Below are 27,366 nucleotides of genomic sequence, written 5' to 3'. Positions count from 1 at the left end.
TGAACAGCTGTATTTAAAATATAGTTTATATTGTCACTAGAGGCTAGCTGGAAATTCTGAACTTGATCTATGCTCTGACTTGGAATTACGGTATGCATCTTTCTTTGTTCCATTGTAATGAAGAAACAAGAATATCTGGGTTGCTCTGTGGATTTTCTTTCCTCATCTGAGAGTTTAAGAAAGTAAAGCAGAAATGATCAAGTAATGCCAAATCTATGGTTAGTTTAGAGTTACCCTTCTCTGCCTGTGAACTGGTCCGACAATAGAGTTTGTTTCTGAACTCATTCCAGAAATAAACTAATCATGATGTTTGTTAAATGCTTTTTTAGATATTACAGATAGTAATCTAACATGTTTCTGGACATTAAGAGACTTTGTTATGTCTTGAAAACAGAATGACTATTTTTGATTGTCTTCTAATAACTTTTTTTGCTTTGAAATATTTATTTTAATGTATTTTGAAATATTTATTTTTAAACTAACAGCGTGTGTGCAACATACATTTTTTTAAGGACAGCCAATGTAAAAGTTATCATGGTGTAATAGCATTGTGTCTAAAGCTGCTTTTCTTCATAAACCCTTATATTTAATCCTTTGGCCCAGCAAGCAGCATGTTGCCTAGGGAATTAACTTCAGATTGGAGATAAAGAATGGTCTGAAGTTAATGACATATTGAAAAGCAACTGGAAGATCCAGCACAATTGCAATAGGATACAGCAATTGAAGAAAAATGTGATATTTGAAAAACAGATAGAGAAGAACCTTTTGTGTTACTGGGACAAATACAGGGTAATTATTGTAGATTTGGCTTATACACAATTATGTTTGTGTCTCAGTGGGACTGCCACAACAGGTGGAGTAGATTTCCCTGCTCCCCCTTGTCACAACCAAATCTACTCTGGGTAGTTAGGAGAGCCTCGGAGCAGATTTGACAGGGAAACAGGAAAATATCGGAAAGATGAGTCCTTACATTCTGACGTGTGAGCAGAAGTCAGTTCAGACAGTGTTGGATATTTCCTTTTGTTTCAGAATTAAAAGAAAATGCAATTAGATACTTTTGCAGAATTCTATGTTGCCACACAGATATCTAATCAAATAGTATGTCATATTATCAAATATACGTCATATATTTTATAAACTTCTATGTCCAGTTATATCAGTGAACTGTTGGATGAAAAAAAATTGTGCCATTTAGTTTGTTATTAAACTTGATTTGGTTTCTGACAATAAAGTTAGTGATTGTAAATGAGCTAGCAAACAAAAAATATAAATCATGGAAGAATGTGATGCTATCTTAATTTCATTTAAAAGCAGTGACAAGTTTTTTCTATCCTGAAATAATTTCATTTTAGCTTGATTGAAGTGCTAATGTAGAATGGCATTTGCATGTGTTAGCAATAAAGATGTTTTTGAGTTGCCTGGAATGGCATTTTTTAAACAATTGTCCTATTGTTTGCCCTGAGTAATTTTATTTTTTACAGAATTCTTTCACACTCTTTCATGTATTTACAAATGAACGTACTGTACAGAGATGTCTTATTTCAAATCAAACTATGGACTGATATTTTCCAAGGTTTCAGACAGGGCTCTTTTCATCTACTAAAACCTGCATGCAAAACCTTGAATTGCAGTTTTTATTCATGAAAGAGAAGTGCTGAGGTTCAGACTTACCTAGAAGCCTATTCGGTTCTGTTCCTGTTCTATTCTGTACTACTCCATTCTGTCCTGAGAAAAGATGATGTACCGTATTTGCCGGCGTATAAGACGACTGGGCGTACAAGACCACCCCAACATTTCCACTCAAAATCTAGCATTCGTTATATACCCACCGTATAAGACTACCCCCTCCCTCTGCCTTTTACCCCGCTGGAAGGGCCAAAGAGGGAGGAGAAGGAAAGCAAGTTTCTGGGGCGGGCTACCAGCTGGCCCGAGGCAGAGGCCAGCGCCTGCTCGTTCGCCCAGCCTCTGGAAGTCTCCTCGGGAGCCCGGCGTGGCAGCCCCCTTCCTGGGCTGGGCTTGCCTCTCCATGCTGCTTCCTGCTGAGCCATGCGGCTCCTGAGAGCCGGAGCCACCCATTGCCTCCTCGGGAGAAGAGGCGCCGCCTCTGCCGCCTCTTCTTCTTCCTCCTCCTCTTCCTCGTTCACCTCTCTTTCCTCCTTGCGCTACGTGCTGCCCGCTCTGGGTGCACCCGGCGTATAAGATGACCCCCCCCTACTTGGAGGCATGTTTTTCAGGGCAAAAAAGTCATCTTATACACGGGCAAATACAGTAGTGGATCAAGGTATTAAATAGACATAATGACTATTTTGGCTCTTGGAGCAGTTTAACTGCTTTCATGTACTGCTTAGCACAGCTTATAAAGTTACTTTTAAAAAATAATTTGTTATGTAATTTGCTACAGAGCTTAGAAAAGAAACACATGCCCAAACACAGGTAGTTCATTTTTTGTAAGTATTCTTTTGAGGAATCCTCATTAGTACTGCACTCATTATAATAACATGCTGCTTTTGTTATTTTTATGCATCCGATCCACCTGCGGTGGCCTCACTCTTCCTTCCAATCACTCCCAAAGTGCTGCTGTCTTCCTGGTTGGCTAGCAACTCAGCAGCCTTGCAGAGTGACTCGTCCTCCCTCCCACTGCCAGGAATGGCTAGCCAAGTGGGGCTCCGGCAGTGATTGGAAGGAAGATGTTAAATACAACTGCGCAGGGATAGTTGTATTTGTATACGAATATCCCCATCTCTAGTCAGGAGCATCAACAGCAGAACAGAGGAACAGGCTTAGCTATTTATGAACAACCATTTCCAACAAAGAAGATCATAACCTAAGCCAGATCTCAACTGTTCCAAGCTTCTGGTCAATTTTTAAATATAGGGGTGTGGTTAGTCTGCATTTATTATTTTTCACACCAGTATACTGCACACATTTGGAATGTTGTAGGACATATATTCTACTGAAAACACAAGCCATGTAAATGCACTTTTCAGGTATTTATAAGATGAAATATTTGAAGCTTAAAACAAGCAAAAAAGGAAGAAACAATAACCTATCTGATAGGCACTAGGGCAATCAATCAATGGGCAAAATCTGTTTGTTGTCTCCACTATAGCAACCCCACCACAACTTGACTGACATATACTCTAAACTCTAAGCACAGTTTTAGAACCTTTTAGTAACAAAAATATTTAATTCCAAGCAAATTAGCTTTGGAGCATGTAAAAATAGCTTTGATACAGTAATTTCTAAGATATGCTTCATGTAAGCAAACTCTATGCATATAAATATTCGCAAATACTCAGTCATGGACAATTGTTATACAATTTAAGAAAAGAAACTCAACTACCATACATGCTAATGAGATACTAATAAATTAGCCGCAATTAGCAAGTTTATTTTATTTAAGAAAGACTTAAAAGGTAAATTAATATTCTGGTTACCTTCACCATCTTCCTTGATAGACTTTGGTTTAGAAACAGCAAAGCACTGCATAATTTCATACTTCTGATGTCCTTCCTGATTATCATGACCTTCTTCTTCAGAATCAGTCAGGTTTTACCAACATTTGACAATTAAAAGTATAGCTGTTGCACCTAGAGCTTCACCAGACCAAGCTCCCCCACTCACTAAAGATTTTGGCAGAAGGTTTCTGACAAATTCATTGTGGTCCCCTACATGGAGGATGCTATATGCACTTGTGTTCATCAGCTCTTCTTGGTTGTACCTTAAGTACTGTGTCACATTCTCCGATTCAAACACCATATTAACTTCCAGATTCACTACAAAGAAGAAACCATCAAGGGCTTCAAGCATCATTGGTCCAAGAGCATCCTTGTCAGTGACGCACTGTCCTGTAAATGACACATCAGCTTTCAGCACTTCATCTTCATTGGCTGATGCTGCATTTTCTTGTTCTTTTATTTGACGAAGCTGCTTCACAGTTTCTTTCAAGACTGCACATTTGTCAGGTTTGAAGTTAAAGTTGTCAATATCATTAAAATTAGCAAAAAATCAGCTCTGCAAGCTCTTCGATGTATTTATTCTCTTGTTCACAATTACGTTTTTCAGTGTTTCTTTTAGGACTGGGTCCAAGCTGATCAGGACATTCCTTGTGCTTTTTTGACTCTGTGCAGGTGGGGTCAGAGGAAGTTTCACCAATCCCACTCATCTTAAACACATATCAGCAACAAGACTCAGTAAGGCGGGCAAATCAGTATTACGCGTTGCGTTCTTAAAAACTTCAATATTCCAATACATCTCAAGTCTGCGGGGTCAGTAATGTCTCCAACTCCTGTCGCCCAAGCGGCCGCCAGCACTGACCTTCGCTTTGTAAGAGGAAGCTGGAGCTGCTGAGTCCGGGTGTGGTCAGTCAGGGTATACTTCCATCCCCACTGGCCCTCAAGCTATAGCTGTCTGCCTCTAAAAGTATTATTACTCTTTACAGGCACACTATACCTACCATTATGTTGTGGGGGGGACATTTTTATTTCTATGAAGAACAGATGACCCCAGGAAATGTCAAGTGTGGTCATACTCGGAGATCAGAGTTCACTTGGAGATGTTAACCCTCATGTTGTGGCCCAGAGACCTATGGCCTAGAGAGGCTCACCATAAGAGCAGAAATAAGAGCTTGGAACAAGTATAGCTATAAGACATTTGAAGATGTTTGACAAACACAGCATTCTTTTTCCAAATTAACACAGTAATTTTGTTTAGCTTACTACTGGATTTTGTTATTTTTAATTACTTTGGATAACCAAAAATGCAATTTGAGGGGCATTCCACTTCATTTCAGGCCATTTTCTTACTTCCAAGGCAGACCCTCATTACATCCAGCTGTGCGGGGATATTCATATACCCCCATCTCTATTCCTGACCCTTTCTTTCTTTTATTGACATGACAGTGCATACAGCAACTGAAATAATACAGTTGTTAGCAGATGCATATCAGGTATACAAGAGCTCAGTATGTAGATTGGATGATTTTAGCATTGCAAATTAGGTATTACTTATAAATCACCCACTGGATGTTGTAGCTATAACCTGAGATGACAAAACTAGTCCAAAAATATTGCAGTTTAATTAACTGTTAATTAGCTCTTTACCTGTCTCAGTAGGAATTCACCAAAAGGTAAATAACAGTCAACATTTTTCTGCTGTGGTCCCCATTTCTAGCTGTAATATGCAAATATTCACCAAAATTATCTGGAGAAAAAAAAATATACATTTTAAATAAATCTTGCTTGATACATTCCTCCATCATTCTTATGTAACCAACATTTGAGAGCTGTTGGTTTACTCCTCAACTACATTGAAGATGAAGGTAGTCATATTGTTTATGAAAATAATTGGAGACTTTTTTTTCCTAGCAGCATTTGCTTCTTATCTCCTAGCATTATAATCCAGGCAGTACATGATCTGTATTTATGCTAAAGCTGTTTATTTGTGTTGTGGTTTCCTTGCTAGTACTGCTATTATGCATTCTTGGTTAGCAATGTATTTGGGGCTGCAGTGAGTTTTAAAAGCACTCTGTAAAATCAGATTTTGATTCTGGAAATGTGTGTGAAACTCTGAAACACAATAAAACGCTTATGTAAATACTCTAAAATATTAAAGTAATACAGTTGCCAAGATAATATTCTAGACACAAAGCAAGAAATGGCACTTTGATCATCCATTCTGATCCCCTTATATTGACACAGAAATAATAATTTGTATGTACATTTAATCTAATAGTACAAGAATTTGACCCTTAACGTAAATGTCATGTTTAACCTACTAAAAATGTCTACATAATAGCTCTTGCCTGCCTTCTCAGTGGAATTAATAAAGTTAATAGTATTGCAATACTAGTAATGTAAAATGTATTCAGTCCACTTTAGGAAAAGAGTGGCACTTGTATTAGTGCGCACAAAATGGTCTTAGGAGAAATTTATTTCTAAAGCCACAAAAAGATATCATGTTTTAATCAACACCATCTTAATAATCAACGCCACCTTAATATTTCTTGATGATTGATGCACTATAATGGAAGTGGCTAACTACAGCAGTTTATTAGAATCACAGAGTAAGTGATTTATGGCATGCATTTGCAATCTTAGTCAATATACAAGAGCTGGAAGAAGCATTACACAAGGGAACGGTTTAATGACAAAATCCTCTTATTTCAGGAACCTAGCAGTAAAAATAGTTATTATTGTCTGGATGCATTTAGCTTAGCCTTGTAATTAAGCAGCCCAAATAGAGTCTGTCCCTCACTCCTTTTATATATAATTTTCTACAGTGTGGAGGATGCTAGGGGAAAAACTGATAGAAAGACCAATGGTTTTGTATAAGATATAGCAAAATAATTTTATGATCAGCCACTTATTAAATGCTGCTGAATGGAAACCCAGTTTCTCTGTATATCACCTTTCATTGCTTTTTGGTTTTCAGAAGAAAAATACAGGTGATTTTTAACTCTTTCAGAATACTGTAACCAAAAAGGTTTCTGCTCTTTTGCTATCATCATTTTCTTCAGTAGACCATTTGGATGGTGAAGCATCTATCAGAATGAAAGTGAAATAGAGCTCCCCCCAGATAGGGTGGTTCTCCATAGACTCCCTAAGTTGAAAGGGAAATTCATTTAACACATTCAGATACATACTGAAAAGAGACCTTGAAGTCTAGAAGACTTCATGAAATATTGGGGGCCCAGACATCTTTACTGTGTAGAGAATGTGATTTTTGATCTCTCCTGGGTAGAAGTAAGAGAAAACAATGGAAAAATCCAGAATTTGAATATAGTGGGGAATAGCATGCCCTGCAGCTCCTCCCTCAAAAGTGGATATAATTGCAAAAATACTGGTTAAATAAAAATTTCCAATCTCCCAAGGCATTACCAACTTGCATGTGAATTGTAATAATTCATGAGATTTAAGATAATGTCTTTTCCTACCTCAGCCTCCACACAAAACATGACTATTACTAAGCATCATTACCAGTGCTGTGTGGGGTAGGAATCCAGAGAATGGCGAAGAGTGAATGAGTAATACAAAAGTTAGCAAAAATTGTTGATGGGGACAATCTGTCATGTATTCAGCAACTGACTCAGTTGTTTTTCTGCAAATGTGAAAATATTAAAAAAAATACCTTTTGGTCTGATAAAACTGACTATAAACAAGATGTGTAGTGGCTTGATAGTTATTAATAATGTGAGTTAAACATTGTGGCTTGAGTCTGTAGATATGCAAGCTACGTTTTCCACAAAAAATGTACTTCCCAGCTCCTTGTGATGTCTGAAAAGTCACCAGTGAATTTCAGAATGACAGAGGCTCATGGACCCCAGCAGAGGACGGAGTTTGTCCCTCTACATTTTGTGATAAGGAGCCTTCTGCGTGGACCATACATACGGTGTGATTAAGAGGCCTATAGCTTTAGAAGGACAGTTAAAAGAAGAAATGTTTCTACCCTCTACATGCAGAAATGTCCTTTACTTCTGTTAGTTTTATGGATGCAAACTATTAACATCTTATTACCTAATTTCCCCCCACCTCACTATGAAGCATAGGGAATCAAGTGAAAATGCTGCCTTCAAAAGAAGGAGGAAGAAAAAAAATTATTCCAAGAAAAATTCTGCTGTTGCATTAACTAGTTGAGCTATGCCCTCCTGTCTCGAGCAATGAGATATTTATTAGGAGTAGGGCATCTCAGTGGGAACTGCACAATGATGTGCTTTATCCCAATTCAAGCACAAAAGTCTCTTTGACTGAGACCAAAGCAGCTGACATGATTTTAATGCAGACTCTTAAGAGCGATTTAGATTGTGCCAATGACTTTTCTCTCTTCACAGGCCCATGAAAGTATTTGGTTGGATATACCTCAGAATGATTTCTCCAAAGCCATAAATATCTACTGTAGTGTTATTCTTACGTTGTTATGGTATTATTTTATGAAAATTGCACATAACACAATCAGAGTATGCTTAAAAATGAAGGGTGTCAGTCAAATGCACTGATCATGAGGAACAGAGTTATGTGATAATTTTAGTTACAGGCAACATAATATACCTGCAATCTGAACTAAATGAAATTCTGAAATGGAATAAACTAAATGTTTTAAACTCTTTTCACAGTACTTTAATGCTAAATTGTTTTACATGTTTCCATAGAGGAGCATGTCAAGAACAACAGGTTCATTGAGTTCCCCTTGAAGTGAAAGTGCTGGCACGTTTGATACCAGGGTTGGTATACCTACAATACGAGTATATGAAGATTAATCCAGAGGAACAGTAAAATGCAAGTGTATGGCTGACCTAAAAAGGCTTCCCATCACGGCCTTGAGCAAAGATGCAGAAGAGAGATCAGGTGAAGGAGACACACCAAGGAGATAACACAGAAAGGACACTTAAGAGAATCTTACAAAAAAAGCTGATGGGCTGTTTCCTAGTCACAGAGGAGAAGGTTTATCTGTAAACACGTGTAGCCAGATCTCAGCAAAGAGAGACACTATCTTGCAGCTCACCAGAAAGAAGGGCTCCAGTGTTCAGACTGGAAGAGCTTCATTCAGTGATTAGCTATTCTTGACATTCATTGATTCCTACAGCGATTCCCACAGAGAATTAAATGTAAATGCACGTAGGGAAACTAAAGTGTTCCCGGTTCAAGAACTGCTTACTGTGAATGACTTGTCTAAATAAGTAAATTTCTGCAATACTGCTGCGTATACTTTTCCTTTGTACATGTGGAAGAGAGGCCTTGTTAGTGATTCGGTCTCTACATAAAATAAGATAAATACATTTATATAGCAGGGCTTTTTCTGTGCTAGTCTGCAGCTTGTGGTGAAGATGACAACATGAAGTTTTAAGCCATTTTTGTTTGGGCAGATATTCAGCAGATTGGTACTGATAGCTGACAGTGTTTTTAAAAGTTAAGAAGTTTAACCTAAATCCAGTGTAAATGTTCTCCTACTCCATAATAGCCCTAGAACCTTTTTGAAAGCTGGCTTTGGAAGGTTTTTTAGACTTCTGAATAAGGCTTTTGAAGTGCTTGGGAGGCTACAGCAAATATATTTTGATTTAAATCAAGTTGATTTATGTCATGATCTGAGCCATTATTTATATTACTACTGAGAAAAGCTCTATTCAATCACATGATTTCTTATTTGAGAAAGTACATTCTTACTCATTAACTTTAGTACATGTTTTTTATAATGCAGATTTTATAGTCTCCTTGCTCCATATTGCAAAGGGACAATGGCTAGGGTTGCTGCTTTAATGGAATAAACATCACTGAAGAAAACTACTGAAAGCAGTCAGGTCTTCCAAGAATTACTGGCATTGTGGCATTTCAGGAGAAATAAAAGTCACCAGGAATAGTTTCACTCAGACTTGAATAGTAGAGCTGATAAGATGTGCTATTTCTCATCTCCATAGATTGCAGTGAATAATTACGGTACCTCTGGAAACACAAATCCAGTTTGAGAAATACAGGGTTTTTTTCTGATGGTATCCACTGGACGAAGTACTAGGGGAGATAAAAAGACCAGCCTATATAACTTATGCAGAAACCTGTAAAATTGAGACTGCAGTCCAAGAACTGTTGGATCGTATTTACAATATTTAAAAAACGGTTTATATGAATACATTGTCTCGTAATGTGATAGCAGATGTACAGTGCTGGGTACAGTGCTATGTGACTGTTTAATGGTCACAGTTTTGTTGGTGTGTGTGTATGGTGTACATAACTTGCCACAGCTAAATGCAGCTAATTGACAAGGTGTCAGAAATTGAATTTATCTTGATTTTGTATACAAGTGAAACACTCCTAGTGTGGTTCATCAGTTATCCACAATTAGCAATAACGAGTTACACAAACCTTCTGCAACTGGATTTTAACCAATAAGTTATATTTTATTAGATAGTGCAGTGATTAGGATTTTATTTTAAACATCTGTCAGGATATATAATAAGTGAATTAAACAACCTGTCTCCTCCCCCTTAAAAAACAATTCATGATTGTAGAAATTTGAATATTTTTCAGATGCTAGGATTTTTCAATGCATAGTGAAAATAATAGTAAAATTTGTCCTGTTTTTGAAAGGTTCCCTTGATTTTTTTTTTTAAATCCTGAAAATAAAAAGATGCAGGATTTGTTTTAGAAATGTTTATTACTATGCGTTCTTCACTGGTAAATGATGGAATTAAGCTGAACTTGAACTTTGGTAATCAGTTAGAGGAATTTGATTAGTAAGATCCCTTATAATTTAAAAAATGTATGCACCAATCATAGTTTGGATATTTTGATAACCTGCCATCAGCGTTCTCTCTAAGCTATGTGGGTGTGTGGCTGTGCAGCACTGTGTGGATGCTCTGCTCCTGCAGTCAGTGTTGGCGCCTGTTTGATTTTACTCACATCCGGATCCCCACATGTGTGGAGTGGGCCACACCCACCCAGTGCTGACGGAAAATTAGAGGGAATGTTGCCTGCCATGTTAAATGTTATCTTTTATAGGTAAGTGATATAATATGGATGAAATCGGCAATTTTTTTTGTTCATTACTGCCATTTATTGGTAAATGACAGCATCAGTTACTTTCACTGCTAAACTTCTAAAATGTTAAAAATGGGAGGTAAAGCAGTCACTCAAAAATATTGTAGATTTCTGTGGAACAGAAGGCTGATACTGTGCTACATCCAATGTTAATCCTAACTTAATTCAATTTATTAAACCTAATAGATTTTGGTGAATCTATTCTGGTTTAATTCACTGTTTCTTGTTGCCCTTTGACAGAGTTGCAGGATTGCCAGGAGGCACTAGGTGGTGCTAACCAGTAGAATTTCCCAGAGAGATGAAGACACCAGGCAGTAAGACAGGGTTGATAGCAGAAAAGTTGTATTAACTCAATTTGTTTGTAGAATATATACATACACATACAGCTTTGTCCTTGTTTCCAGTCCTGTAGTCATACACAGCAGTTCCAACAGAGTTCAGGCATAAATCATGTCAAAGTCCTTGTAAATCAATTCAGCAGTCATATACCATATAATTCAGTCCAGCAGTCAGAGTCCTTCTCCAGTATTCTCCACGACAACACAGCACCTTCCATGACCGCAACACCGCAGAGTGTGTGTGTTGAGTCTGCTTGCTTTATCCAAGGGTTAGCCAATTCTGGGATTTCTTTCTCAGCTGATGCAACTCTTGCATTACCCCAGCTGCATAAATTCTTACTTTACTTATTTTCTTAGCAATGATCCTTACAATTACTTATAGTCTTTGACTGCTTTATACAAAACTGGATTAACAATTTCTCCAGGTTTACAGTGGGGTCTCAACTTACGAACTTAATCCGTATTGGAAGGTGGTTCGTAGGTTGAAAAGTTTGTAGGTCGAATCTGCATTTCCCATAGGAATGCATTGAAAACCATTTAATCCGTATCTGCTCTTTTCCGTCCATAGAAACTAATGGGAAGCTGCTATTCTGCCTTCTACCACTAGAGGGGGATATTTTTTCTTTTTCTTTTTTCCTTAGGCAGGGAACAGTTTGCAAAGCACTTTTGAAATCTTTTTTTTTCCAACAAAGCCAATTTTAAAGCATGTTTTAAAGCATGTTGTGCTGATTTTTTTTCAGCACAAAAACACACAGGCAGGCTTTTTAGGTGCTGAGCAAGCCTCCCCAAGCCTCTTCAGAGCCAGCCGATCAGCTGATAGGCGGGGAGAGGAGGGTGCAGGAGCGGGGGAAAGCACAAAATGGCTGCCAGGCTCCCTTCTGGTGTGGGCTTTTAGCTGTTTCCTGCTCTTTTTCCTGCTGTTTGGGGGCTACCAAGGCGTGGTAAGTGACTTTCTTTGGTTTATTTTTAAGTTTCTGACATTTTTCCCCCTCCAGAAGCCTCTAAGGGGAGGGGGCACTTTTTTTCCTGTTCGTAACTCGAAGGAAGTTCGTATGTCAAGTCCTTATTTTCCCTATAGGGTGGGTTCGTAAGTCGAATTGTTCGCAAGTAGGGTCGTTCGTAAGTCGAGACCCCACTGTATCTCAAACCTGTCACCCTTCCTTTAATGGCGTAAGGATAGACAAACATAATTTAACATTTTTATATCTGAAACAAACATTTGTTTTACATTCATGATTTTACATATTATTTCTGATTATGGATTCAATTTTAAATGCATTTAGAGACCCAGTCACACTGAATTCTTCCTGCTGTAATATGTGTAGATTTGTGTGGTCACCATCAAAAGCAGGAAGACAAATGCACAGTATTACTGTGATATTTTTTTCCTCATGGAATATTTCATTTCCATATATATCCTATTTATGCAAATCATGCTATTGCCATATTTTCATTTTAGCATATTTCTATTCAGTGCCCATCCACATATTTGTCTCAATGCTGCAGTCCTTGTGTTTGCAGATGATCCATAGAAATATAAACAAGACATTTGTAGCAGCACTATTTCATTACTAAATCTGAGAGATGTCAGGCATAATTACTGGGACTAACATCTGGAGCGCTTTATTGAAGGGAAAACTGCCAGGATTGTTAGCATACACAAAGCAGCATTATTCATGTGAGTGAGACTTTACAACTGCTGCCAAGTTAGGTAAGTATTATAAGCAGAAAGCATAAAATTCAACGGAGGCAGTTTATAAATATACCTCTGCAATGTTCTTTTTTATAGTAGCGCTCCATGGAGTAGTTTACTAGAGAATTCAGAAGTAATGACCGCTATCCATCTGTAGAGGTCTGTGATGGAAAAGGATACAGATGCATTTGTATTTTCATGAGAGATTCATTTTCACAAGTTCTCTGATGGACTGTAACTTTTTCCTTTTGGTCTCCTTTAATATTCTAAAATTGGGTTTTGTTTTCATTGTTTGTCTTCCTAGATAAGTATCTGGTGCTATGTAGGTGAGGATCTAGGATGAGTTCTAATGGGAAGTACAGAGTGAATATTTCTTTTCTTTATGGACCACATCTGTCCAATTCCACACTCCTTTATTAAGTCGATGTCTCTGAGTAAGCATGATGCTTCCTAATGAGTTTTTAGCTGCTAACAAAGAGTTACCATTATTTATAAAATGTCCCCAACCTTTTTGGCAGCCATACAAGGGTTTAATGATACTTCATCATTTGCCAAATTAGGGAGGAAGGGACTGCGTATAAATAAACACTGCTATAGGTGTAGCAGTAACTAGCATTATATTCTTTGAGATTAGAGCAAACACGGTGCGAGCAAACACGGAGTTCGAAAACATCCGCGTAAGCCTGGACAGAGAGCAATCAGGAGTTTGCACACGCTAAAATGGGCTGAGTGAGTCCAAGCTCAGCTAGCCATGCTACAACACTCCATCTTACAAGTCTGCCCACATAAGAACACCCTTGTACCCTCAGATATACTATGAAAAGATCAAGTGGGCTTTGTAGTCCTTAGACTTAACTTGCACCACTGGCTGGACTCCTTAAGTATGCTAGGCCGAGGCAGCACTCTCAGATGACCCTAAGACAAGTGTACTGTTCAGAAAACCAATTGAGTTTTATAATCTTTAATTTATTAAAGAATAAGCATGTTACTAGGTATCAAAACCAAACTAAGCCAAAGCAAGAAAATAAGCATTGTACAGTGGTGCCCCGTATAGCGAGGTTAATCCGTTCCGGATTAACCTCGCTATACGGAATCATCGCTAAACGGGTAGGGGAAATGTATTGGAACGCATTAAACTTCGTTTAATGCGTTCCAATACCTTTGTTACTTACCCGTTCAGTGAGGATTCCAGGTGCCGGGAGCCGTTTTCGCGCCTTCGCTAAGCGAGGGCAGGGCGTGAAAACGGCTGCCGGCAGCCATTTCCGGGCTTCCGGCGGCCATTTTGGAACCGCCGATTAGCTGTTCGGCGGCTCCAAAATGGCCGCCGCAATACCCGATCTTCGCAATGCGGGTTTTCCCCATTGCGAAGATCGGGTATGTTTCCGTATAGCAATCCCGAAAAAGGGATCGCTATACGGAAACATCGCTATACGGTGCACTCGTTAAGCGAGGCACCACTGTATTAGTTATTTACAACTCTGTAGTGAGGCAAAGAAAACATGAAAAATAGAAAAGTGTTCAAAAACCTTACAAAAATACAAAAAAGCCATTAAAAAGAATAACAACAGTTCCAGTCCAGTATTTCATTAGTAAAAACAAAATAATCCAAGTAGGTTATAAAAAGGCTATAGTCCTCAGTGATCCTGTAGAACAAGAATCCTGTACTAAAAAGAAAAATTCAGTAAAAGTCCCATTGTCCTTAGGAAAGAAAAATCCAGTAAATGTACCATTGTCCTTACAAAATTACAAGAACATAGTCCACATAAAGTATTCCAAAAATAATAGTTCATAGAGAAATAATCCATAGTCCTTAGGAAAAAGCCCATAAGTCCAAGAGTAATCCAGTATAGTAAAGGTTAGTCCCGTGTGTCACGAATGACTGAAGTGTCGGTCTTGAAAGACAATGTCCATAGGCAAAAAGTTCCTTTTTCAAGAGTAACTGGCAAGGGCTTATCGCACCTTCCCACGATGTCATCCAATCAGAGTTCGTTACTAGGCAAACAGTCCTGTTGCACCACATGACTTCTTTCCCATACACACCAGATGTTATTTGGGTTTACTGTGGTTTCGCAAAAAGTCACAACAATTCCCATCTAATCACACCGAGTCCTTTTCTCAGGCTATCAGAATAACATTCTCTCTGCTCGCCTAGAAAACAACCTGTTAGCATAGCATAGATACTTTATACAAAGAAACAAGATGGAACCTCTCTTGCTCATTTCTTAATTACAAACCCCATATTCCTTCCAAGATTTTAACTCAAAAACCCATCTCATCACACACACCCCAGTTGACCTAAGATTCCTTGATCGTGCTGATGCTTCCATCAATACAATGGAGAATATTTTCAGACCCCCCTCCTATATGATTTCCTACAATGCTCTGAAGCTACTGTGGAAAGAGTTCATAAACATCAAAGAAACATCTTGATTTTTTGTTGTGGAGCAAAGGGGAAGTGCTAGAGCAAATTGTAGCATCTCAGCTCCAGCGGTTCCTAAATGAGACAAATGATTTAAACCCATTTTAAATAAAATGAATTAAATATATGACAATCTAGCAGGATAGAATTTTCACTCTTAGTGTTACTCTCTAATGTCAACATTTTATCACAATTTACAATAACATCAATCAGAGCTTGTGAGTTTTACTCTTCTGGACTGTAACTTCCAGAACTTCCAGTCAGGGATTCTGGGAAATATAGTCAAAAGCAGTACTATTTCCATTCTCTAACTTAGTGTCATGAATCAGCTGGAACAGATTTTGTGGGGATGGGGGCTGCAGGTGAAAAGAAAATTAATGAAAATCACCTTTCACTCTGTCCTACTGGAGGAGGCCTCTGCTGATCAAAGAACTGTCTGTTAGTGGGAGATTATTGCTGGATATAAGTGTGTGATGGCATTACTTTTTTAAATTAATGGGAATTCACCAGGACAATTGAAATGCTCCTCTTAGAGAGAACTGTCTCCCATTAGAGCTGTAGTTTGGTTGTGGAGAAAAAAATGAAAATATTTTAGTCTAAATTATACATGCAAAAAGTGGAAGACAGTATAATTAAAGAATGTTCAAGATGATTCAATCATAAATCTATTTAGTTTCCAAGTATATCTCTATTTCTTTTCCTATCCAATTAGATCTTATAATGGACATTCAGATCCAGAAACAACTTCTATATTCCTGGTGACTGAATTCTCTCCTCTTAGTTTGAAACAGTGAAGGGGCTGGAACCTAGCTGAAAAATTACATCAGAGTACCACCATCAACGTACATTTCAGCTGTAGATTCCTGCAAGTTGAGAGTCAGCATAAACATTTTCAGTTGTCTGTTGAGTCATACAGCTCATAGTCAAGAGCAAGTTGCTGCACGGATGGCTATAACTGATCGGCTTCTGGCCATTATAATTGTTTTGAACCTATATAATTATTTTCACTTTACTCGTGTTTAATCTTTGCACAAACTGTAATGTTTTATCTAACTTCTTTTGTAAAATGAATAGCAATTATCACTTTTCAGTTTAAGAGCTTAAAATGATATTTAGCTGAATTACATACCAAATTAAGTTCTTTCTACTAAATCCTACCTTTGTTTTACAACTGTTCTTACAAAGGGATGGATTCTGTATTTTGTTACACAGAGCACAGGTGGTAAGCAGAAAATTTGCTTGCCCATAATGCAATGCATCATGTTTGGCAAAAACCAAATACAGCATACTGTATCAGCACAAACACCTCATAACAACTGTCAAGCACAGTGGTGAAAGGGTGATAATTTGAGTTTGTTTTTCAGCCCCTCAACCTGGGCACCTTGCAGGGTATTGAGTCAACCATGAACTCCTCTGTATACCAAAGTATTCTAGAGTCAAGCATGAAGCCATCTGTCTCTGACAGCTAATGCTTGATCAAGATTGGGTAATGCAACAGGACAGTGATCTCAAACATATCAGCAAATCTACAACAGAATTGATGAAAAAGAAAAAAAAATCAAGGTGTTGCGATGGCCCAGTCAAAATCCAGACCTCAACCCAATTGAAATGCTGTTGCGGGACCTTAAGAAAGCTGTGCATAAACAAATGCTCGTAAACCTCAATGCACTGAAACAATGTTGTAAAGAGTGGGCCAGAAATTCTCCACAATGATGTGAGAGACTAATAAAGTCATACAGAAATTGATTACTTCATGTTATTGCTGGTAAAGGTGGTTTTACAAGTTAGTGAATCATAAGGTGTACTTAGTTTTTCCACACATGGCTTCTCAATTTTGGCTTTATTTTTGGAAAATAAATCATGACACAGTGTAATCTGTCACGTGTTGTTGTTCATCTCAGATTGTATTTACCTAATTTTCAGACCTGCTAAGTACCAAATGGTTGTTATTATGTCCTGATACGTAAACCATAGAAATCAGAGGGTGTATTTTCTTTTTCATACGACTGTAACTAAGGATGGGACTTTCAGAAAAAGATAACTTAAGTCCCATCATTTGATGGGAACTCTCCCAGGCCAAATTGAACAACAGGAGGTGGAACAGCCCTCTTATCTCCATGCCATTCCAACATAGTTATTTGTGCCTCTGAAAGGTACTTCTTTAGGGACTTGCTTTCCCATGGACCCTTGTGACTTGCAAAGGTGCAGTGAGGACCCTCTCAGAGGCTTGAAGAGAGAGCATGGAAATGGTGTGGAGGTAAGAGTGTGGGTGGCTTTATCTCCTGCCATTTGAAAGTTCCCAGTCCCATGAAATTATAGTTCTGGAAGTCCTATCCCTAAATAGGTCCATAATGGCAGCATGAAAACTACCACTCTGTACACTTCCCCAGAGAGTTCTCAGACCCTTCTCAAGTCAGTACTTGTTAGAGTTGATTCTTCTGGACTTGATAGACCAAGGGCCTAACTCAGTACAGCAGTTTCCCGTGTTCCTAAATCATATCTCTTGTGGGCTTCACATGTACTTTTAGAGTAACAAAAAGTTATATGTCAAAGGGGTTAGTTGATATAGCACTACTGACATAGGCCAAATATTTAATTACCTCATTCTAGTACCTTTAAGATTCAGATATTAGTAGAGATCCTAAGACTGTGGTATGAACCTAAAACAGTTTCACTTGAGGCTTTTGCAAACACAATACTTGGGCTCTTCAGGTTTTTGCCACAAGATTTGATCTGCATGAGTGAAATGTTTAGGGTGGCGAAGGACCTGCTTGGGGATGGAGAAGGAGTCTACAGTATTCCTGAAAATTTCAGGAAATCACCCTGACCTTGTGTGGATTATGGTCATTGGAATGCTCAATGCTTGTTTTAAGAGCAAATGTTGAAAAGAAATATGTTCAGTAAAACAAATTCTGGGGAATATTACATGTAATGTTGTTTGTGTGTTTTTCTGTCTTAAAGCTTAAAAACATGCAATGCAACTATACTCATTTGGAGAACAATGAAGTTTAGGATTTGACTTTTAATTTAGCAATGATGCATCTCTAGAAAAAGTTAAAATGAAAAATTACTGTACTGAAAGCTAAGCTTCAAGGCAGTGTTTGAAATAAAAGAATATTACATGAAAAGTTTAAGCCCAGAAATGTTAACAGATGTCACGGAATTGGGAAAAAGAGGGTTGATTCATTCCCTATAGTCTGTGAGAGTAATGTCTGGTAACTCAATTAGCCTAGAAGGGAGGAGGGAAAATATCTCCCATTTAAGAGAATTGGCCATGGCCAACGTTCCTTCTAAGATACACATGAGCAGAGCTCCATCAGTGCTGCACAGCAGCAGCCAAGGTTGATGCCTATTTACAGGTTTCCGATGAAACCTTGCCACCGGATGCAGACGGTTGAGGCTCCCGCACAGCGGGGATGAAAATTAGAAGGAACATTGGCTATGACTGTGAGGAATCTTATCTAAACTTCAAGGAGAAGAGAACGCTGTGAGAAATATTTTTTTCATGACTTATCTGGTCAGTTATTTTTGCTGAAGTTAAATCACTTGACGGTTCAGGGAGGAACATAACCTGATTGGTGAAAAGGGTTGAAACATCTGGATGATGGGACATAAAGAGAAATTCAAGCTTATGTTAAGACAGCTTTTGCAAAGCCATTGCTTGCTTAGTTTCATCTCTCAGGAGAATGTAATTTATGCATGCCACTCTGCTGAACTCTGCATATGCACTGGAACTATGCCACAACTTTATGACTTTGTAAGTACATATGTAGGTAGCTAGCTTTATTACTTTCTGTGAGTTTTATTCTCAACTTCCTATAAATAAGTTTTGTTTTGCTTTTTATTATGGAATTGCTTCACATGATTTTGATTCTTTTGGAAGCTTTAAATGAACTTTTGAACATGTATGCCCTTTTGAAATACCTTCAATATAAATAATAACATTTTACAGTTCTGTTTTCACTCAGGAAGATCAAAAGGGCTGGTGGCACTGAAGACGGTGCCTTTCACTTGGACATTTTTAAGTACATACTTTGTGGGGTTTTGGTATTCGTAGTTTGCAGGTTTGGTTTGCAAATACTGTATAAGCAACAACTTGTATGTTTTTATCTATTCCTGGAGCACTAATAGAGCAAGCCAGCTCAGTAGTGTTGGGAGACGGGTTACACAGGAAGATTTCCCCAGTCACACTGGACCTTATAGGGAAGTACTCATGCCAGGACAAATAGGGGTAGTGTGGCTAAGTGGTCAGTGGATCCTCTGTGTTGGCTAGTATCATGACACTAGATACCAGGGTTAATTTATGCGTTACTTTGTGATGTTGAGATGTATGATAATATAGTCATCTAGCAACTTCTGGAGTTTTAATGATACAGTACTTCGTCGCATCTTTTGAGCATATATAAGATACTTGCCCCTCCCCTCATTACAAAATGTACCAGAAAAATCTTCTTTTAATAGTTCTGTTTTCTTAAAAGGAAATCAATAGTGAACACTCAGGCAAGACAAAAACATTCTAAATTGCCAATCAGTTGAGACTCCTGTTGTTTTAAAAGCTAAAGAAAATGACAAAATGAGCAAAAAGGAATTCATCAAAACTGTGGGAAGTAGCTGGTGGTAAGTGAGTGGGAGGGTTACAATCTATCCCAGGACCAAATTTATTCTTGCGTTTTATATAGATTATGAGGCAGAAGTGTGCATGTGGGACGTCTGTATAACACTGAAGAGATAATTAATGTGTCTGTGTGGTACAGTTCAATTTAATATATTTTTCTTAGTGAAATAATCCTATAGTTCAAGTTGTAGATGTTTATTTTGTGTGGTTTTCAAGATACAAGAGAAGGAAATGTGTGCCAGTTGTGAAAACAAAAACAGTCATACTTGCCGCATTCAGAGGAGAGACTAACAAAAGCAACATAGCCCAATGTAGAATAAAAAGGGCCCTCCTTATTTCCTAAAGTTTCAGAGAGAATTAAAACAAAAGCCCAAACCCTTTAATAACCCTCTTGTAATCCTTTAATCCTGTAAGCCTTTATCCAGGGTTTGTGTATATTACTAGAGTGACTTGCTTTGATTACAGAGTCATCAGAGAATAGGATTTTGATGTCTAAGAGTACACATGGGGCTTTAAGGAAGTTTAATTTATCTCTTTCACCAGTCTTGAAATGTTCCAAGAAGTCAATGTATTTTTGATACGTACTGTGGGATATGGAGAAATTTGTAAAGAGATAGTGTAATTCTGTAGGTGAAGTTTGGTTCACATCATATTGAAAGTTCAAGATCTAGTGTTTTTTGATATTAGAACATGGAGAACACCTTGAATGTTATACTGTGCCATTTTTTGCCTGGCATCTGTGTTTTTAAGATCCTCCTCCCTTAATTTCTCTGTTTTGTCATGGTGGACATTTATTGATAGGATGGAGCTGTATATTATGGATTCTTCTTATGTTGTCTCAGTAACACAGAAAATGCTTATCTGTGGCAAAATCCTGAAACCATAATTTTGAGGTGAGTTCTTCAGGTCTTTCTCAATAGATTGGCAGTCTCTTTCCCCCTTGTAAGTTTGAACACACCTACAGTACATAATGTAGTTCAGATTCCAGAAGGAAGCATACTTCTGATAGTTGTTGTAGGTTTTTCAGGCTGTCTGGCCGTGTTTTTGAGGTTTTTCTTCAGATCAAAACGGCACCAGAGCACAGAGTTCTGATTGCCAGCCACAGAGACTGGCGAAACATTAGGAAGAAAAACCTCAAGAACACGGCCAAACAGCCCGAAAAACCTACAGCAACCATCGGATCCTGGCCATGAAAGCCTTCGAGAATACAAAGCATACTTCTGTTTATCTTATTGAGAAGTCTGTTTTGCAAAACTGTTATCTCCTTCATCCAAGAATTATTGCAATTTACATTTTAAAGAAGTACTGACAGGTAAACATGCCGAACGTGCGCGCGCACGTGCGCGCGCACACATACACAAACACAGGGGGGGGGTGTTTTATTCTGATACTGCTGCTAAAACATGCAACTTACTCTTGCAGAGGACAGGCCTTTATTTGATGTTTCTCTTTGAAGGGCTACTCAGTTTAAAGATAAAGAATGGTAACAAGACAGTCCAAGACCCTTGAAGGTACCCATTAACAGTTAGACCCTGAACAGCAGAGTGAGCAAATACATGGGACAACTGATCATAATCACTAGATGTACTGTATTTATACATGATCATGGAATCATTTCTAAATATCAGCACATATAAATTAGAACATGCACTTTCTATCCATATCTGTGTCTTCTTTTGCATTCTTTTTTGATGGTGTGTGATCGCTCACAATCAGGGATTTGTGTCTCAGATGTGTGCAGCACTGTGAGATCCTTGGGGAAAATTTAAGATGTAGGCTTTGGAATAACTGATGTGCTATTTCCATAGAGGTTTGGGTATCCAAGCAAATTAGTGTGTTCAATACTTGCTGTTCTCTTAAAAAATGTATGTAGTGCTGGGCTGCTTCCCAGTAGTTTAGCTCCTTGCTTGAGCTCAGGAGACTTATGCACAAAGATGTACATAGTTTGCCAAAAATGATATTTTTGTGAGACTGGGAGGCAAAAATGTTGCCATGCCTATGAAATTTGGTTATTGAGCTGTTTGCCCTGGTGGAAAACGAAAGACTGGCACATAAAAATGGAGAGAAAAATGAGGAAAGTTTGAAACCATCTGGTAGCCATTTGAGATGGCTTCTCTCACTGCAATTAGACCTGCTTCTTACTGCTTAGCTACTCTTTGCCAGCTTTTTGTGTGTTTCCTTTCATTCATGTACTTCTAAAGCAGTGTTTGAACCATTTGTGCTCTGTTTTTACCTATCAGCTACTTTATGAATGTTAATTACTTGATTCTGAGATGAGTGAATGTGTGGCTGTGAGAGGGATGAAATGGCTTGTCTTTAAATAGGGCTTAAACATTTAAATGGATTAATTGATTGAAGTAATTCATTTGTGATTTGAACAACTGGATGAGCTCTTTCTTTAAATACTCTTGGCCATGGAACTCTAGGCATTTAAGACTGTGTGAAAGATGGGCATCCTTTTCTTTTGGCTCAGTTGAGAACTTTTAATCATGTATGATCTGATTACCAGGACAAATATTTCTGTAATTTGAATTCTCACCATAAGCCCTAATCTGTCATTAGCAAGTCATAATAGTGGCAAAAGAACTGCTAGTATGGCACATTAAACAGGTTAAATAACTAAAATCGGCTATTAGACCCAATCATCTTTCTCATAAAAAGCTACTTTGCTCTTTGTTTTGACAGATATGTCAAAACCTATGGACCTATGATAGCTATGGACCTGCAAATGTTGTTACTTTAGATTGCATCTTCTATCAGTTTTAGCCAGCATAGCCAGTAGTAGTAGAGCATCTTGTATGGGTTTCTTTTTCAATCACTGTTTGACATATCTGTCTGCCAAAGGATGTGCCCACCCAAGTTGGACTCTGTAAAACAGAGACTGTATCGGTTTTTGAAATACACTGGAAGAAAAGCAGTGGACACTTGGCATGAAACAAAGTTTGGTTTTGAATAGTTTAATTTGAACAAGTACAGTGGGGTCTCAACTTCCGAACGGCTCGACATACGAACGTTTCGACTTACGAACCGCTCTCATGGGAATATATGGACTCGACTTACAAACTTAGGTTCAAGTTACGAACTCCTTCCCCCCCCCCCCTTTTAAGGCTAAGTCATCTTAGGTTAAAAGGAAAAAAGAAAAAAAAATATCCCCCTCTAGTGGCAGAAGGCAGAATAGCAGCTTCCCATTAGTTTCTATGGACGAAAAGAGCAGATACGGATTAAATGGTTTTCAATGCATTTCTATGGGAAATGCAGATTCGACTTAAGAACTTTTCGACCTGAGAACTGCCTTCCAATATGGATTAAGTTCGTAAGTCGAGACCCCACTGTAAATTGTATTGTTGCCTTTCATATATTCATGCTCATATCTAATACTGTAGGTTTTTGCATTTTAACCCTAGTCAGTTATTTAGCAAGCCGTTCATTGGTGCAATTCGATTCCTACTTTATTTTTATTTTTTGTCAACTGCACAGTGTTTTTGCCACATATTTATAAAATGCAGTATATTGAAAAAATTACTAAATTTGTAAATTAGTGCAGAGTATATTTCACTTTTCCTGAAGAGTGCAAATGGTTGCAAAGATTATGTCGTTTCCCCTTCAAAAGCATGTTAAGAATGGAAAATATATCTTGTCTTTCCTGTGTGGTGTACAGTACCTTGCATCTTCATTCCACCCCTATTCCCTTGTTATCTGCAAATCATTGCATAACTGCTTGTTCAAGAATCTGTCTAAACAGGTTAACACAGATCTTTGAAGCAGCTCTTCCCTTGTGGAATGTATTTTTAGTATTTGTAAAATTCGTTGTGTTTTTAAAACATATAATTCCTCATTTGAACTTTTATTGATCAAAGTGTGTCTTACTAGACTAGGTTTTAGTGTATCTTAGTGGCCACAGTTAGCGTGACTGACAGGATGTAAAAACCTTGCAAAAAAATTCACCACTTTCCAGTCTTTTATATTCAGTTACCCTGTTCTAAAAGACTGAAAACTATAATCAAGTTCCCTCTGTGTAATTTACTTGTGCTTTACTGATCTGAAGGAACCATGTGCTTTGTTAAAAGGCTTTTATATTTATGTCTTAAAATGTGCTGTCCATAATTTGAATTGAAGCTCTTGCCCCACTCTTAGAGATTACAAGCTTTTAACCTGTTAAATCATAGGAAGTATAAAGAGCATTGAAATAGGTGACTGCTGTTCAAAATGAGATTAAATTTAACCCCATGATCCTTTAAAGAAAGACATGAAGAGAGGAAAAAGTAACAATTTGTGGGCAGTTTTCTTATTTGCTATTAAGAAATACTATTTTGTATACTTTATTGTAGGTACATTAACATCCTAGCCCTAAACTGGGAGGTCCCATCCCAAGCTTCATTTTAAAAGCTTTGCTATTTTTTTAAAGAGATTATTCTCTCCCCGCCATGGCAAAACAAAAGATGCCAGTGGCTTGTGCTAGTAAAGCAGTATGATTCATAATGTATGTGGAATTTAACTGATTTGGTAAGATAAGACTTGATTTCTGTCCCCCCCCCCCCCCAAAAAAAAATGAGTATCTGTGAAAGTGGTTTCAATCAAGGTTCTTATTGTGGTATCATCCTGCTCCAGACACTGGATTTTATGGGGAATTTGCTTGATCCTTCGCTCATATCTCTCCTGCCATCTTATTTCTTACTTCAGAAATTCCGTACTTTTTGCTCCATAAGATGCACCTCTCCATAAGACGCGCCAAATTTTTAGGAGAAGAAAACAGGAAAATAATAATCTGTTTTCTTCCCCTAAAAATTTGGTGAGCCTTATGGAGAGGTCCGTCTTATGGAACACACCCTAGGACCCTTTGGAGGCTCAGCCAGCCCCCCCGGAGGCCAGAGGGGGCAAAATCGCCACCTTCAGGGACTCTTCTGAAGCTTCCCAAGACTCAAAAGAGTCCCAGAAGGTGGCGATTTCATCCCCTCTGGCCCCTGGGGGGGCAGGGTGAGTCTAAAGGGTCCTAGGGTGTGTTCCAGGACCCTTTAGAGACTCACCCTGCCCCCCCGGGGGCCAGAGGGGCCAAAATCGCCACATTCAGGGACTCTTCTGAAGCTTCCCAAGCCTCAAAAGAGTCCCAGAAGGTGGTGGTTTTGCCCCTTTTGGCCCAGCGGGGGTGGGTGGGAGGAACTTCGCAAGGGTCCTGGAAGGCTCACTTGTACCCTTGCGAGGCTCCCCCACACCCCCCATGGGGCCAGCGGGGGCGAAATCGCCAGCTTCTAGGACCTTTTCTGAGGCTTGAAAGGCTCAGAAAAGGCCCTAGAAGCTGGCGATTTCACCCGCACTGGCCCCGTGGGGGGTGGGGGGAGCCTCGCAAGGGTCCTGGAAGGCTCACTCAGACCCTTGCAAGGCTTCCCCCACAGGGCCAGTGGGGGTGAAATAGCCAGCTTCGCTCCATAAGATGCACAGACAATTCCCCCCTTTTTTGTGGGGGAGGGGGTCTTATGGAGCAAAAAATACGGTGCCTTTAATGGTAAAAGATTATGTGCTGAATGCCTTTTAATATTCATTATTTATTTATTTAAATTTATACCCCGCCTATTTACTGAGCATGCCACTACTCTGGGCAGCTTAAAATATTTGAACCATATAAAACATATTGAAACAAAACAAACAAAACCCTCCCCTCCCCCCAATAAAATAACCAGTCTGGGACATAGAATGGCAGACAACAGGCCAGCATAATTTTACCAAAGGGTGATGCTTGGGAAGGCCTGAGTAAAAAGCCAGGTTTTAATTTGCTTGCGGAATCTCAGGAGGGTGGTGGCCAGTTGCACCTCCACAGGAAGAGAGTTCCAGAGTGGAGCCACCACTACTGAAAAAGGCCTGGTTTCTGGTTGATGCCTTCTGGGCCTCTTTGGAGTGGCCACCTGCAACATTAAAGACTGGAAGGTGCAGGTGGGATGGGAAGATGACCTGAGGGAGAGGCGCTCTGACAGGCTGCAAGGTCCTAAACTGTAAAGAGTTTTATAAGTTAGCATCATACCTTGAATTTGGCCCGTAAGCATACTGGAAGCTAATGTACAGAAGCCAGGACAGATGAAATATGGCCAAATTTAGATGCATCCAGTGATCAGTTTGCCTGCTGCGTTTTGCCCTTGCTGCAGTTTTCCAAACCACCTCCAAGGGCAGTCCCATGTAGAGAGCATTGCAATAGTCAGTCCTCGAGATTACCATCACATGAACCAGTGTTATCAGGGATCTCCTGTCAAGAAGGGGAAAAGATCCTATTTAGTAGGATTAAAAACCTTGTCTGAATCTCCCTATAGTCTTATGCATATAGTTGCAGACAAGCTTGTAGACACATACAAGACCCCAGGAAGAAAAGTGAACCTACTATAATTTCATTTCAGCAGGATGTTATTGATACCTGTCAATGTGAAAAATCAAAAAGTTGCTGAAAATTTGTACAACTATACAGTTGTCTTGTTTTATAAATATTATTGTGCCTTTCTCCCTTTGGTTAATGTTTTTTCTTTGTATTTTTCCAACATTTAAAAAAATAACCATTTCAGTTCAGAAAAGAATTAATTTGCAAGGTATTCTATTGCATTTTCTGTTCTTATGTGTTCATTTTTTAAAAAAATGCTGTGTATTTTTGTTATTTTCTGGAAGCCACCCAGAGTAGTGGCTTGTCTGCTAAACAGATAGGGTATAAGTTTAAACAAAACACACACACACACACACACACACACACACACACACACACACACACACACACACACACACACACACACACACACACACACACACACACACACACACACACACACACACACGGAAGTAAATTCACAATCTAGAGCAGGGGTGTCCAACCTTTCACCTTCCCTGGACCACATTAGAAGATGAAAATTTGGTTTGGGCCACACATACATTTGTTTTGGGCCGCATGGGGGGGCAGCCCTAGCTGTCCTCCGCAGCCCTGCTCCAAGCACGCTTACTGGCAGCTGCGATCTCAGACAGCAGAGGCTGCCAGCTTCGACTCCGGCGGCTTTATGGGGCCGGGAGGGGGTCCACCTATTGAGGGGGATGGCGCAATGCAGTCACGCAGCCCCCCTATCCCCTCCCCTCCCACTCCTTCCTTCCTTCCCTCTCGCCCCCTCCACTGTTGTGACATGCCCTGGCCACATTCCGGCTGCAAGCGCCGGCAGTGTAACTTGAAACTTTGGAATTTCTTTAAAAATAAAAAATTGCACTGGGCCGCATTACAAGCTGACCTGGGCCGCATGCGGCCCTTGGGCCGCAGGTTGGACAAGCCTGATCTAGAGTATATTCTGCAACCCACAATATCAGAGGCTTGTTCACTTGTTCATCTGCTAATCTAATCTAATCTAATCTAATCTAATCTAATCTAATCTAATCTATGCAGTCCTTTGCCAGCAGTGTGTCAGCGCATTCGTTATCAGACAAACAGGAAAATTTTTATGCCAGAGTAAGCAAACACATATTTGACACCAGAAATGGCAACACATAAAAATTACTTTCAGAATACAGTATTTCAGGTTTCCATGTCACTGCTTCTGATCTGAAAATGACTTGTAGAAAAAAGGAATTATTGTGTAACTGTATGATGGGAAGTATCTTCACTGCCTTCTTAACTTTCGGCAATTTGCTGCTGAAGCTTATCCTGTTACAGGGATGGGCATAAAGAATAGGATTTTATCCTGTATATACATAGATTTCTTTTACTGTGGTGTATGAATGAAGTTATTTACTCCATCCTACGAATCAGATGGCAATTCAGGAAA

At 38.9% G+C, this 27,366-nt stretch overlaps 1 protein-coding gene and 1 pseudogene across 17 annotated transcripts in view; one reads left to right on the top strand and one right to left on the bottom strand.

Annotated features, from left to right (window-relative positions):
- Positions 1-27,366, top strand: part of PTPRM (protein tyrosine phosphatase receptor type M) — a 607,519-nt gene that overhangs the window by 115,814 nt on the left and 464,339 nt on the right. The window lies entirely within an intron of this gene.
- LOC140706426 (nuclear receptor coactivator 2 pseudogene) lies at positions 3,352-4,186 on the bottom strand (annotated as a pseudogene).

Source organism: Pogona vitticeps, chromosome 4 (assembly GCF_051106095.1).
Source record: "Pogona vitticeps strain Pit_001003342236 chromosome 4, PviZW2.1, whole genome shotgun sequence".
Classification (NCBI taxonomy): domain Eukaryota; kingdom Metazoa; phylum Chordata; class Lepidosauria; order Squamata; family Agamidae; genus Pogona; species Pogona vitticeps.
This window is presented reverse-complemented; position numbering and strand designations above follow the sequence as displayed.